At 52.0% G+C, this 12,575-nt stretch overlaps 1 long non-coding RNA gene across 2 annotated transcripts in view; it reads right to left on the bottom strand.

Annotated features, from left to right (window-relative positions):
* The window catches only part of LOC140426841 (uncharacterized), a 50,214-nt gene that overhangs the window by 27,243 nt on the left and 10,396 nt on the right, over positions 1-12,575 (bottom strand). For both annotated transcript variants that reach the window (XR_011948309.1, XR_011948308.1), the window contains exon 2: positions 56-165. This is a non-coding gene — a long non-coding RNA (uncharacterized lncRNA). The remainder of the gene's footprint in view (positions 1-55; positions 166-12,575) is intronic.

The raw sequence follows: 12,575 nt of genomic DNA, 5'->3' as shown, positions 1-12,575 counted from the left end.
CTTAGAAATTCACCGGATGAAGGAGGCACATTGTAGAGAGGTAATAATGCAGTACCTGGTGAGCAGTCCCGGCCCTTGCTCCGCCTCTTTGACTGCCTCAAAGGCCCGCAGAAAGGCTAGCAGTAGGAGTTACGGCATTTTCTCCAGTACTGAGCAGCATCAGGTCTCCATGAAAAGGAGGAAAAACTTCAAGTTAGATCCTTGCTTTATGCAGTAGGTCCAGCATCTGTGAAAGCTTAGATATGTCGCCCAGTATATTAATCAAAGCTTTACCCGAGTGCCCTTAGTTGTGAGGTGAACAAAGGACAAAACCCGAGTATAAATTCAACAATCTCTATTAAACACACAATTAACCCGTAAATTAACCCAAAATATATAATACCAGAAACACCCAAGATTCGGTTATGCTACCCGCAAAGGTGGCTTGATTGAACTGTGGGACCGATCCTTGAATCCCTCTGTTCTGTTGTCGTGAAGGTGAGTCTTGCACCCTATTTCTTCCTTCCTTCTTTCTCTGGTCAGTTGTCTTGATTGCCTCTGCATGGAGTCTCTGCTCCTGATGTGCCTTGGGTGCCTGTTTTTATCTCCCATTCTTCCACGTCCTTTTGCCATTTCCTCTGGCTTTCTTTTTTTTTAAATTTATAGTACCCAGTTAATTTTTTCCAATTAAGGGTGGAGCCATCTGGGATGGCCACTTCCAGAATACAAAATGGACATTTGCAAAGATTGCAGGGAAAAATGGACAATGTTAAGAAAGCAAGCAGGCACAGAGCCTGTCTGCATATTGGAGCCGCAGCTCCCAGACGAGACTGAAACTGGAGGCCCATTAGCATATGGATGGCCCATCTCCGGGAACAAAGGAAGATACTTAAGTAACCGATCTGGCTCCAGACCTCACGGTGCCAGATCCCCAAACTGAAGGCAGAAAACAAAGCAGGCCAACAGCCACTCAGGACACGCCCAGCCATCAGGGCACCCACCCCTTTATTGGTCAGGATCAATGCGATTGATCAAGAAATGGCCCAATTGATTGGGGCCAAGTTCAAGGCCCGCCCAAAAGTGCGCGAAGCCCCCTTCGGGTATAAGAAGAAGGCCCAAAGAGAAAATCGTTCTCTTGCACTTGGCTCTCACAGCGGAGAGACCTGTCCACCAGCTGCACCAGAAGCAAGTAAGTCCAAGGTCAACGCTCGCTACCAGACGGACGACCTTAGCTGTTCCCCTCTACCACTTCGACCCCAGCAGCCTCAGAACCGAACAACGGCCATTGTTCCTCTGACTGAGTGGGCGCCCGAAGCTAAGTATAGGCTTTAGCAGTAGTGATAGTTTAGTCTGTAGTATTTCGTGCATGAGTAGATATTACTGTGTGTGTAAATAAATAGTATTGACTTTGAACTAACTAACTGGTGTACCGACTCTTTTGATCAGTATTCGGGTTTGAACCTTGTGGCGGTATCGAAAGATACCTGGTGACTCTAGGGCAAACATAATTAGGAATAAGGAAGGCGACCATACTGACCGCCATATTCAGAGCCAACCAAAGAGAGCAACAAGGGGCAATTTAGTGTGGCCAATCCACCTAGCTTGCACATTTTGGGTTGTGGGGGCGAAACCCACGCAAACACGGGGGGACTGTGCAAACTCCACACAGACAGTGACCCAGAGGCAGGATCGAACCTGGGACTTCAGTGCCGTGAGGCCGCAGTGCTAACCTACTGCACCACCATGCTGCCCCCTCCTCTGGCTTTCTGCCAATGATGCCTCGGGAGGGGGTCTCAGCAGCCAATGGTCTGGTTGCTGACCGTTTGACAGGGCACCTGAGCCCACCCCAAGTGTCCCATCTCTGGTGGTGTGGACTGCACGTAACCTGTTCCCATATAAGAGAACAGCTGGGTGACAGAAAATCTGGCCCGATCTGGGCTACTGACAATAGACCTGTTCATATCAATAGGGTGCGATGATCTCCTGATGGGTGATTGAAGGGGCAGGTCCAGACATAAGACCATAAGACCATAAGACCATAAGACATAGGAGCGGAAGTAAGGCCATTCGGCCCATCGAGTCCACTCCGCCATTCAATCATGGCTGATTTCAACTCCATTTACCCGCTCTCTCTCCATAGCCCTTAATTCCTCGAGAAATCAAGAATTTATCAACTTCTGTCTTAAAGACACTCAACGTCCCGGCCTCCACCGCCCTCTGTGGCAATGAATTCCACAGACCACCACTCTCTGGCTGAAGAAATTTCTCCTCATCTCTGTTCTAAAGTGACTCCCTTTTATTCTAAGGCTGTGCCCCCGGATCCTAGTCTCCCCTGCTAATGGAAACAACTTCCCTACATCCACCCTATCTAAGCCATTCATTATCTTGTAAGTTTCTATTAGATCTCCCCTCAACCTCCTAAACTCCAATGAATACAATCCCAGGATCCTCAGACATTCATCGTATGTTAGGCCTACCATTCCTGGGATCATCCGTGTGAATCTCCGCTGGACCCGCTCCAGTGCCAGTATGTCCTTCCTGAGGTGTGGAGGCCAAAATTGCTCACAGTATTCTAAATGGGGCCTAACTAATGCTTTATAAAGCTTCAGAAGTACATCCCTGCTTTTATATTCCAAGCCTCTTGAGATGAATGACAACATTGCATTTGCTTTCTTAATTACGGACTCAACCTGCAAGTTTACCTTTAGAGAATCCTGGACTAGGACTCCCAAGTCCCTTTGCACTTCAGCATTACGAATTTTGTCACCGTTTAGAAAATAGTCCATGCCTCTATTCTTTTTTCCAAAGTGCAAGACCTCGCACTTGCCCACGTTGAATTTCATCAGCCATTTCTTGGACCACTCTCCTAAACTGTCTAAATCTTTCTGCAGCCTCCCCACCTCCTCCATACTACCTGCCCCTCCACCTATCTTTGTATCATCGGCAAACTTAGCCAGAATGCCCACATGTCTGGCAGCTTGTCTGTTGGTTGAGTATTTGACTTTGGTCATGCCTGAATTCCAACAGCCTGCCTGAGGTTTGACTACCATATGATTTTAAAATGCCTAATTCTTAAATTTAGGATATCCAATTTAATTGGCCTTAAAGCTAGGCCCTGGTAGGTCACCACACAGGAGTCTACCGTGGACCTTGGCGGAGGTTAGTCGGCCCGTTGGCCATGGTCGCCAATCCAGTTATAGCCGCGAAATCTCGCAAGAGGGCCACGTTGGAATTTGCGCTGGCGAGATCTCAGTTTGCGATCTGATCACCCTGCTGGTGATGTGATCAGTTTCATGCCAAGAAAGGGCGTGAGCCGGATTTCCATTATTTAAAATATATTTACATATACGTACTGGACTTGATGCCGTAATGTCCGCCCGTATCTTATCCTCCCACCCAGTTGGAGTGATGGGGGTGGGGTAGGGGGGAACGTAGGAGGGCTTAATAATGTAACTTTGAGATTGGAGCACCCTTTAAAGACACAGCACTGATCTCAGAATCCCAGTGGCTGGTGTGTTTAGGCCACTTACCCCCGTGCTGGCTGAGATCCTCACCAGCACTTTTAAATTGCGCAGCGTGCAGTTTAATCAGATGAAAAAAGGCATCTGTGAGACAAACAGGTTTCACACAGCTTTTCTCACCTCATCCAGCACTGTGCAATTTTGGGAAAATGTTACTCTTTGAGTCCATTCTTAAAGCCGTTGACACATATCTTAGTTTGAAGCAAAGTTTGTAATTGAGTGAGCACATTTAAAAAATATATATATTTTATTCCATACATCCTTCAAAAACACTCACGTAGCACCAACAAAACATAGTACATCCAGTTTGTTCAATTTTCCCCTTTTCATCCCCCCCCCCCCCCCCCCCCCCTCCCTCCCCCTGTGACAAACAAGCTCTCAAACATGGACAGAAACAGCCTCCACCGGACTACAAGCCCCGATACCCTGAGGGCAAACTTAATTTTCTCAAACCTGAGGAACTCATGTAGGTTCTCCAACCATGCTGCGACCCCCGGTGGCACTGCCAACCTCCAATTTAAGAGAATACGTATCCAGGCAATCAGAGAGGCGAAGCCTACGACATCGGCCCCCTTCCCCTCCTGCACACCTGGCACCTTCGAAACTCCAAAAACCGCCACCGTAGGGTCCAGCGTCAACTTCACCCCCACAATCCCCGTCAGACTCTCAAACACCGTTTCCCAGAAGCTGTCCAATTTTGCACCCCCCCAAAACATGTGGGAATGGTTTGCCGGCCCCCTTTCCCACACCTTTCCCACACATCTGCCTCTCCCGGGAGGAACCCACTCATCTGGGCCCGGGGTCATATGGACCCTATGCACCATCTTGAACTGTTTAAGGCTCATCCTTGCGCAGGAGGAGGTTGAGTTGACCCGACGCATTACTTCACTCCAAATTCCCCATCCCATCTCCATCCCCAACTCTTCCTCCCACATCCGCTTAATCCCTTTCACTAAGGCCGCTCCCTTCTCCCCCAACCACCCACATATATCGCCAATCGTTCCATCCTCCCACACACCCTGGAGCAACAACTTCTCCAGCAACATTTACCCGGCATCTGGCTATATGAGGGCAGTTCCTTCCACGCAAAATCCTGCACCTGCTAATACCTAAATTCATTCCCCCTTGGTAACTCAAACCTCTCCCACACTCCTCCAGCCTTGCATACTTACCCTCTGCAAACAGGTCTCTAACCCGCATTATCTCTTCCTTCTGCCACTTTCTATACATTCCATCCATCCCCCGGCACAAACCTATGATTCCTGCAGAGTGGGGCCAGCACTGACATGTGGCCTAGTTTAATGTGCCTCCTTGGCTAGTTCCAAATTCTAATTGATGACTCTACCACCGGCTACTCGTATACATCCCCGAGGAGAACGGCAACAGGGCCATCACCATGGCCCTCAGACTCTCCCCTTACACAAGCCCTCCTCCAATCTGACCCACTACAACCACTCCCCATTGCATTGTTTTGGCATTTGCCACCCAACAATAATACAGCAAATTCAGGAGCGCCAGCCCCCCATCCCGCCTCTGCATTTGCAACAGGGCCCTATGAGATGAACGGTTACTGTTACATGTACCCTTGTCATCATGTGAGGTGATGTCCCCTTTAAGACCGGGCTTGGAATCCTGGAGAACTCCGGCTCCGCCCATCTGCGAGCCGTATATAAGGAGCCACCTTGTGGGCAGTGCAGCTGTTAGCACACGTCTCAGCTCTAGTCTAGTTCTTAGTTTATTAAAGCCTTCTTTACTGTTTACACTCTAAGCGTCATTATTGAGGGTACCACACCCTACTAACCCACGGCATCCTGTCCGCCCAAACAAATTCTGATATCAACTTGTCCACCCTCCCAAAAAAAGACCTTCAGGAGAAAGATTAGGAGGGGCTGGAAGATAAACAGAATTCTTGGCAGTACATTCATTTTTTTTCACCTGTACCCTCCCTGCCAGAGTCAAGTGCAAGGCATCCCATCTTTTAACGTTCCTTCCAAACTCCTCCACCAAGCCTGTCAAGTTCCACTTGTGCATAGTGGCCCTGTCATGTGCCACCTGAATTCCCAAATATTGGAATCTGACCCCAAATTCGCCCTCTATGCCGAAGCATTCACTGAAACGATCTCACTTTTCCAAACATTCAAATTGTACCCTGAAAAGGCCCCAAATTTCCCCAACAAGTCCATAATCCTCCCCATACTCTCCAGCAGGTTTGCACAAACAACAATAAATCATTGGCACACAATGACACCCTGTGCCCCATACCATCCCTCACAATCCACTGCCAGTCAGTGGAGGCACGCAAAGCTATTGCCAGGGGCACAATAGCCAGCAGGAACAGCAATGGTGAAAACGGACACCGCTGCCTTGTCACCGTATGCAGCCCAAAATATCCCAAATTCGTCTCATTTGTGCTCACGCTAACCATGGGGGACAGAGCTGCACCTGCGCCACAAATTCCGGCCCAAACCTCCCAAAGATTTTGATCAAGTATTCTCTCAGCAAAACACTTTCTCCGCATCCATTGACAGGATCACCTCCAGGTCCCACTCCTCCGAGGACGTCATCACCACATTTAACAACATCCTGATATTACTGGAGAGCTGCCTCCCATTCACGAACCCCTTCTGATCCTCGGAGACGACCTCCGGTACATGCCCCTCCAACTGTCTCTGCAACAGCTTGACCAAGACAATTATGTCCATATTCAGCAACAAAATGGATCGATAGGTGTGGTGAACGTCTGCTATTACAATTCACCACTGTACTGTGTTATATTATGTTGATGCCCTTGTGGGCTCCGCCTGTGGCTCCGCCCCCTCGGGGGTGGTATATAAACCTGTAAGCCTGTAGGCAGCACTCAGTACAGAGCAGTCGCAGACAGGCACAGATCTAACGCATTAAAACCACTGTTCACTTCTCGTGTGAATTGATAGTCGCATCAGTTTAATACGCTAAAATATTGCAATGGAAGCCGCCCTCAAACCTGACCGACTGGAACTCGACCCACAGGCAGCTGAAGCCAAGGGAATCTTTTCACACTGGCTCCGCTGTTTTGAGGCCTACCTCGCCGCCTCCTCCTCGCCCGCCATCACCGAGGCACAGAAGCTGAGTCTCCTCCACTCCCGGGTGAGCCACAGAATTCCGTATTTATCGAGGAAGCGACCACGTAGGCAGACGCGGTCGCGATCCTCAAGAGACAGTACGTGAGGCCGGTAAACAAAGTGTTTGCGCGGCATCGCCTCACTACTCGCCGTCAACGCCCCGGGGAATCGCTGGAGGAATACCTACGCGACCTGAGGGTACTCGTTCGAAACTGCAATTACAAGGACGTCACGGCCTTGCAGCATATTGAACTCGCCATCCGGGACGCCTATGTGGCTGGAATCCGGTCCAACTATGTCAGACAGCGCCTGCTCGAAAAGGGCGCCCTCGAACTAGAAGAGACGGTAAAACTATCTACCTTGTTGGAGGTAGCTTTCCAGAGCCTCAATGCTTTCCCCTCCGACCACGCGATTCCCTCGTGGTCACCCGACCCGAGTGTGTCCCAAGCCTGTGCCGCGCGGCTGCCCGCCCAACCCGGGGGGCTGCCCTGCTATTTCTGCGGTCAGAACCAGCACCTCAGGCAGCATTGCCCGGCTCGGAACGCAACCTGCAGCGACTGCGGCAAGAAAGGACATTTTGCCAAAGTCTGCTTGGCCCGACCCAAAGCTCCTAAATCGCAGGCCCGACTCACAGACCCCGCAGCGTGGCTGCATGCCTGCCGGTACCGCCCCATTCTGATGCGTCATCCGCCTCGTGCTATCGTGGGGGCCACCATCTTTAACCCTACCTGACACGTGCGACTCATGGGGGCCGCCATCTTGGCCACCATCTTCAACGCCGCCCGACACGTGCGACCGACGGGGGCCGCTATCTTGGCCGCCATCTTCAACGCCGCCCGACATGTTCGACCGACGGGGGCCGCCATCTTGGGACCACCCCGCTACCTCCGACCACGCCGGCTACCCGCAGTTTGGCGCTGTCACCCTCGACCAGTCACGGCTCAAGCATCTCAAGAACTCAATGATGACCGTCCGGGTCAATGGCCACAAAATGCCCTGTCTGTTTGACTCTGGGAGCACCTGGGAGCACGGAGAGCTTCATACATCCAGATACGGTAAGGCGCTGTTCTCTCCAGATTTCCCCCGCATCCCAAACAATCTCCCTTGCTTCTGGATCACATTCAGTGCAGTCCGGGGGTACTTTGTCACGAACCTCGCGATACAGGGCGCTGAGTACGCCAATTTTAAACTCTATGTCCTCCCCCATCTCTGCGCTCCTCTCCTGTTAGATCTGGACTTCCAATGCAACCTCAGGAGCCTGACCCTGAAGTTCGGCAGGCTCCTACCCCCTCTCACCATATGTAGCCTCGCGACCCTTAAGGTCGCCCCTCCCTCGCTCTTCGCGAACCTCACCGCCGACAGTAAACCCGTCGCCACCAGGAGCAGGCAGTACAGTGCCCAGGACAGGACTTTTATCAAGTCAGAGGTCCAGCGGCTCTTGAGGGAGGGGATCATCGAGGCCAGTAATAGCCCCTGGAGAGCTCAAGTGGTGGTCGTCAGGACCGGGGAAAAGAACCGGATGATTGTAAACTACAGCCAAAACATAAATTGGTGCACGCAACTCGATACGTACCACCTTCCCCGTATAGCGGACATGGTGAATCAGATTGCACATTACCGGGTTTTCTCCACGGTAGATCTGAAGTCCGCATACCACCAGCTTCCAATCCGCCCGGAAGAACTCACTACACGGCCTTTGAGGCAGACGGCCACCTCTTCCACTTCCTCTGGGTCCCCTTTGGCGTCACCAATGGGGTCTCGGTCTTCCAAGGAACGATGGACCGAATGGTGGACCAGTTTGGGCTGCGGGCCACGTTCCCGTATCTGGATAATGTCACCATCTGCGGCCATGATCAGCAGGACCACGACGCCAACCTTCAGAAGTTCCTCCAAACCGCCCAAGCCCTCAATCTCACCTACAACAAGGAGAAATGCGTTTTCCGCACAACCCGACTAGCCGTCCTCGGCTATGTCATGGAAAACGGAGTCCTAGGGCCCGACCCCGACCATATGCCCCTCCTCCTGCAACTCCCCCTTCCCCACTGCCCCAAGGCCATGAAAAGATGCCTCGGGTTCTTTTCATATTATGCCCAGTGGGTCCCCAACTATGTGGACAAAGCCCGCCCACTTATCAAAGCCACCATCTTCCCCCATACGACTGAGGCCCACCTGGCCTTCAGCCGTATCAAGGCAGACATTACCAAGGCCGTGATGCACGCGGTGGACAAGTCCATCCCCTTCCAGGTGGAGAGCGACGCGTCAGATGTCGCCCTGTCCCGCGGCACATGCGCTAGCGCACAAGATGACCGACTCCGGGCCATCCACAATGACCTCTGTCACCCAGGGGTCACCCGGCTTCGCCACTTCATCAAGGCCCGCAACCTGCCCTACTCCACCGAGGAGGTCAGGGCCATGACCAGGGACTGTCATGATATTCAGGTAAATATCATTGTACAAACATACATACATACTGATGGACAGATCAACGGACCAATCAACACATACACAACACCACAGGCAAGAGCATACACAGTACAAAACAGGGAACACGACACTTCCCGGGCATTCCAGCAGGAGACAGCCCAGGGCACAGAGCTCACAGCAAGCCACTCAGACATCCACCATGTGCTGAGTGCCACTACACGATAGAATTAGGAATAGGTCCACAGATTCTAGGGTTATGATCGAACCTCAGTAACCAGTTTACCACTGTAAATAAATGTTAGTAATAAAACTGAGTTGTACCATTCGCAACCGTGTTGGTTCGTCTGTGTAGCAGAGTACCCAACACATCAGGGACTGCCAAGTCTGCGCGGAGTGTAAGCCGCACTTCTATCGGCCAGACAAGGCCCACCTGGTGAAGGCATCCCGCCCCTTTGAGCGCCTCAGCGTTGATTTCAAAGGACCCCTCCCTTCCACTGACCGCAACGTGTATTTTCTTAACCTCGCTGACGAGTACTCCCGCTTCCCCTTTACAATTCCATGCCCCGACATGACCGCGGCCACTGTCATTAAGGCCCTGCATAGCATCTTCACCCTGTTCGGTTTCCCCACTTAGGTCCACAGTGACTGGGGCTCCTCGTTTATGAGCGACGAGCTCCGTCAGTACCTGCTCGGTTAGGGCATTGCCTCGAGCAGGACTACCAGCTACAACCCCCGGGGAAACGGACAGGTGGAGAGGGAGAACGCGACGGTCTGGAAGGCTGTCCTTCTGGCCCTATGGTCTAGAAGTCTCCCAGTTTCCCGCTGGCAGGAGGTCCTCTGCGACGCGCTCCACTGAATTAGGTCGCTCCTCTGCACAGCCACGAACGAGACCCCTCATGACCGCCTACTTGTCCTCCACAGGAAATCCACCTCCGGGGTCTCGCTTCTGTCCTGGCTGACAACACAGGGGCCTGTCCTCCTCCGAAAGCACGTGAGGAGCCATAAGTCCGACCCCCTGGTAGAGAGGGTCCAGCTCCTTCACGCACCACGACGGCCGACAAGATACAGTCTCCCTCAGGGATCTGGCATCCGCTGGTTCCCCTGCGACCATCACCTATCCCCCCCCACCCTACACCAAACATCGCCCCCGCCTCTCCATGGCCTACACCCCCCCCCTCTCCCCATCGCCGACCTACAGCGATGAAGCTCCAGACGACATGCTCCCAGAGTCAACGAGCCCAATACCCGTGCCCGCAGCGACGAGTTAAACACCTGTGCCCGCAGCGAAGCCGGAGCTGTGGCGATCACGGAGAACGATCAAGGTGCTGGACAGACTCGATCTGTGTGCCCACTTCAACCCCACTGGACTTCAATTTTTTAACAGGGGGTGAATGTGGTGAACGTATGCTATTACAATTCACCACTGTACTGTGTTGTTTTATGTTGATGCCCTTGTGGGCTCCGCCTGTGGCTCCACCCCCTCGGGGGTGATATATAAACCTGTAAGCCTGTAGGCAGCACTCAATACAGAGCAGTCGCAGGCAGGCACAGATCTAGCGTATTAAAACCACTGTTCACTTCAACTCATCGTCTCGTGTGAATTGATAGGTCGCATCAATAGGACCGACACTCCATCAGGTCCTTCCGTTTCTTTGGGGTCAGCAAAATGGGCGCCTGTGCCAGTATATCCGGTAACTACCCCCCTCTTCACCGCCTCATTGAACATACTCAGAAGATGGGGGTCAATTCTGCTGCAAACTGCTTATAAAACCCCGCCAGGAAGCCATCCGGCCTGGCGCCTTTCCCAACTGCATTATGCCAATGCACTCCATTACCTCCTGCAGCCCCAGTGGCTCCTTCAGTGCCATCCGCTCCCCCTCGTCCAACTCCACAAACTCCAACCCATTCAGAAACTGATACATAACCTGCCTCCTCCCCTCCAGGCTCGGCCCTAAACAGCCCTCGAAAGAAGGCCTCAAACACCTCAGTGATTCTCTCCGACTCCGACACTACTTCTCCCCCTGCCACCCTCACCTGCACCATTTCCCTCAACGCAATTGCTGGGCCTGCAGATGAGTCGCCTTTTCCCCATACTCGTATTGCACCCCTCGACACTACCATAGCTGCCCCACTGCCTTTGAATGAGCATATTTTAACCAGCACTAATGACTTGGGGAAATCAACAAAATTATTCCTAAATTACCTAATTCGCCAGTTAGTTCTTACGGATACGGGACACTGAAGAACAAACTAATCCATAAATATACTTGTGGGTATCCAAGCTGAAAATCTGTATGACTTTCTACAGACCAAGTATGTGAGGCAGGCTGAGCTATCAGGCTATAACTCGCGGTGGACACTGAGGCTTCGCATGATTCTGTAGATTGGGTAGACACATGACCAGTGGTCCCACCCATAAGGAAGCCCGCCAAACCAAGCAAAAGGATGGAAAACGCCACTACAGCCGACATTTTGAGATACTTATATTGTGGCGCAAAAAAACCAACATGGGTGCCAACATTGCCCAGCAGGACGCAAATGCTTCCAGTGCGGCAAAACTGGGCATTTCAAACATTTCTATAAGTCCAGCAGTGTTAATTGTATTAAAAACCAGAAAGTATTTACGAAACACAGGAATTGGTGTCATAGATGGAACACAAACAGCCCATGACAGCAATGAACCCTGGTTGGCCTGACATCCCGCCAGTGGGCCCAAACAAGAGACTACTGAAAAGGGCAGTATTAGCAGCACTGGAGAAGCAGCCACTGCCCTTACCCCACCTGTTTGAAAGTCTTGCGAGCCCACACAGTGGCTACAGTTGGTGCAGTAACGTCTTGAGGTACTGAACAGCATCGCTGGCCAGTTCAATCTTTTACTTAGTAGGGCCTGTCGCCGAGCACGTTCTCAGCAGTCAGAGGCTTGACAGGATCTCTGCAGACTTTGACCATGTTGAAAGCTTTTGATGTGTTTTACTTCATCTCAGGATAGCACTGCTGGGCAAACGTGCTTCATCCACAGGTTCCACAGACCAAGGGAATTGGATGAACCACTTCTTACGGTTTAGTGCACTGTAGCTAGCACTAGTGAACAGATGTCCATGACAATCTTGTTCTCGCTTGACCATTGCATGGAATAGTCAGGCTGACCCAAATATGCAATTTCAGTCTATCGCTCTGTGACACACCTGTCAGCAAGGTCCACTCATTGTTTATGCCGAAATGTGGTAACCCCGCTCATCCAAAAGCCTGCCCAACTGGCCACAAAGGTCGGAAACCATGGGTGAAATTCTCCGGTATCGGCGCGATGTCCGCTGACCGGCGCCAAAAACGGCGTAAATCAGTCGGGCATCGCGCCGCCCCAAAGGTGCGGAATCCTCCTCATCTTGGGGGGCCGAGCCCTAACCTTGAGGGGCTAGGCCCGCGCCGGACTGATTTCCACCCCGCCAGCTGGCGGAAAAGGCCTTTGGTGCCCCGCCAGCTGGCGCGGAAATGACATCTCCGGGCGGCGCATGCATGGGAGCGTCAGCGGCCGCTCATGGCATCCCCGCGC

Source organism: Scyliorhinus torazame, chromosome 7 (assembly GCF_047496885.1).
Source record: "Scyliorhinus torazame isolate Kashiwa2021f chromosome 7, sScyTor2.1, whole genome shotgun sequence".
NCBI lineage: Eukaryota > Metazoa > Chordata > Chondrichthyes > Carcharhiniformes > Scyliorhinidae > Scyliorhinus > Scyliorhinus torazame.
This window is presented reverse-complemented; position numbering and strand designations above follow the sequence as displayed.